The sequence below is a fragment of the Magallana gigas genome, chromosome 7 (assembly GCF_963853765.1).
Source record: "Magallana gigas chromosome 7, xbMagGiga1.1, whole genome shotgun sequence".
Lineage (NCBI taxonomy): Eukaryota > Metazoa > Mollusca > Bivalvia > Ostreida > Ostreidae > Magallana > Magallana gigas.
Genome location: NC_088859.1, coordinates 42,944,167 through 42,947,117, shown reverse-complemented (window position 1 = coordinate 42,947,117; position 2,951 = coordinate 42,944,167). Strand labels below are relative to the sequence as shown.

The 2,951-nt window shown below is 32.1% G+C and overlaps 1 long non-coding RNA gene across 1 annotated transcript; it reads right to left on the bottom strand.

Moving 5' to 3' along the window:
• Positions 1–1,320: 1,320 nt before the first annotated feature.
• On the bottom strand, positions 1,321–2,241 carry LOC105340724 (uncharacterized). Its single transcript, XR_902210.4, has 3 exons — positions 2,128–2,241; positions 1,863–2,006; positions 1,321–1,416 (listed from the first exon to the last, which is right to left on the bottom strand). It is a non-coding gene; the product is annotated as an uncharacterized lncRNA (long non-coding RNA).
• Positions 2,242–2,951: the final 710 nt, after the last annotated feature.

Below are 2,951 nucleotides of genomic sequence, written 5' to 3'. Positions count from 1 at the left end.
CCCCAGGACAATTCTTTGGCTTTACAAGAAGGTTCAGAGTTTGATGTAGGTTTATATCCCATATATAAACTATTGTTAAGGATCTTTTTGAGAACTGCAATACTCAACATATGATATGACTATAAAATCATCCTGTTAGAAAAGGGACTAATGATTATAAACATAAGAATATCCAGGGGGGAAATGGATTTTATTTATACAGGATCTACATGTATTATTGTACATTGTCCAGATAGTTTGTATTAATTATGACTCCATTAAGCTGATTTTATTATACCTATTGTTACTCAGGTGAGCGATGTGGCCCATGGGCCTCTTGTTTGTTGTTGAAATATTTCAAAGTGAATATAGTAAAAAAAATACCCTTTTGTAAACTTGTATTATAACATTTCAAATATATTTAATTAAAAAAATGTATTTTACGACTAAACCAAATGGGCAGTTGCGCCATCTTTTCCCCCCATCTTCTTTATAGCATTTCAAGCTATACTCTAATCTCAAGTTCTGTTTTAAGTAGAGAATACTCATTTCATGGAAACATTCAATGATTTGGTATCAATGTATTAGACATCAAACAAACCAGATGCTGTTAGGGAAAGTATAGTACCACTACGGCGGCTGCCCCCACTCCGGAACTTTTAAAAGAAATTTATTTCTGAACGTTTTGTGCTTTAATGCTAGCGCTCAGGAGCGCTAGCAACTACATTAGTTTTTTTCACTGGAATACGCATGCTCGTCTCTATAGTAGGGGATTCTGGTAATACTGTAGATAAACTTGTACCTTTTGAATTTCATTTTATCATCTTCACATGAAGTTTTATGTTTTATTGTAAATGTCAAAAAGTATCAGTAGCTTAGGTCTAATAATGAAAAGTTATTTTTAATATTAAAATAAATTATAGCTAGCTTTATCTTAAATTCCTTCAAGCTCGGAAAACAGCTTCGGATATGTTTTCCGAGCTTGCCGGAAAGGCCCGAGAAGATACGATTCCAATGGTTCTTGAAAATTTTCACCTCGAAATTGAAATTACAGTATAGATACATAATGGTTAACTCGCAGTCAGTGAGCTATGCCAATGCCGATGTGATTCACAATTCTAAATTGAGACCCCACTCCAGCACAATTCCAGTACACCACCTCCTATTGTTAATTAATCGATTCAGAAATTTAAACCAATGTTTTAGAAATCTGATTCTGTGTTTTGTGATGGCTACAGCGCTAGCTCACCAATCTTTTTAAAAGATAAGCTTGTTGCCATTTACATTGTGCAACAAAGAAAGATTATTTGTCTTTGGTATAAGCATAAAAAACACATTGCATTAAAATTACATTTTAATGACTAACAAATGAAAACATTTACACTAGCCCATTCATACATCTCTCTGAAACATTGGTATGTCAATGAAGATTCACATCTGAAAAATATAAGAAAATATACATGACATTACGCACAAGTAATTTTTAAAATGACAGTTGAATTAATCATGGATAAAATACTGGCACATGTACATGTATCATTAAAAGAATATTTATAAACATATATATAAACATACACATGTATGTTCTGCATTTCAATAATACTAATATCATACATTCCCAAAGAGTTTAATGTAATTATCCTTTAATATGAGCTTCTAATTAGTTTTCTTTAGCACAAATGGAATGATTGCTAACGAAATTGACTAAATCAAAAGTTTCTTTGCTTAAAAATCGCTCCTTCCATGTACTTCTATAGAAGTTAATGCGCTTGGCTTCGATCCCTGCTTCACGGCTTTCGTCGTTTCGATAAACTGAATACTTTTCTTGTCGACATATCAACGAAAATGGAGTCATAGACTAAGCAACAAAGAAACCAACAAACCTCTAAATATTCCAGTTAATCACTCTTTTTTATGTTGTTGACTGATACATAGTGGTACAGGACAACCAACAAGAATAGTGTCACTCCAAGAGCATTTGCAAAGATGGCTAGCTGTACGTCAGAGATCATTCTTGCCGATGTAACCTGCAGTTGGTTTAAGAACATGTTAATAAATGCAGTCGTAAATAGCCAGGTTATACTGCAGAAATCTTATGAATTATTACACATTTCACTCTAATAAAACAGTTAAATAAATAAAATATACCTAAAAAATCTCACGACCAGGCAGATTCTGATTTTGTTATCGCAAGGTACGTGTTTCCGGTTTAATTAGATGAAATGCCGATCCCGATATACTTTTTACAGAACAGCTCAAAATTTAAGGACGGTTTCATAATGTAATCAGAATGGTTCCGGGTGTGACATTTTGAACTGTTTCATGCTATTTTTTAACTGATAGGTTGAAGGAGATGAATTTTAACTTTTTTCAAGATATTCAGTAACTGTAGACCCCCCCCCCCACCACCACACAAACACATTTACTATAACTGAGTTTTTAGGAAAACACCCGAGGTGTGCAACATTTTTTCATGCATAACCAGGCTTGGGGTAATGCTAAATGTAATGGTAATGCATTGCAATGCATTACATGTTTTCAAAGTAATGCTAGTAATGTGTAATGCATCAAAATTAGCATTACAAGTAATGCTAATGTAATGCATTACTTTCCAAAATCTAGTGTAATGCTGGCATTACATGGCATTACTTTGCATTACTATGCATATTTATGCATGTTCACTTTAAAAAATGTGATGAATAAATGAATAGTTGAAATTGAATTTGATTAAATTTATTTTTAAAGAAGAAAGAAATAATTCTAATTGAGAAAAAAATGTTTTAATTGTACATGTTTTATTAAAAAGGGTTTTTTAAAATTCATTTTTGAATTGTTTATATTACTAAAGATAACAACACAATTTCATAACATTTTTAATAGCGTTGTTATTAAGAGTTTTTAATCATTTAAACAATTTACTCCAATTAGTTTGCACTTCAATAAGAAATGTGTCAACAACACACTATGCCCCC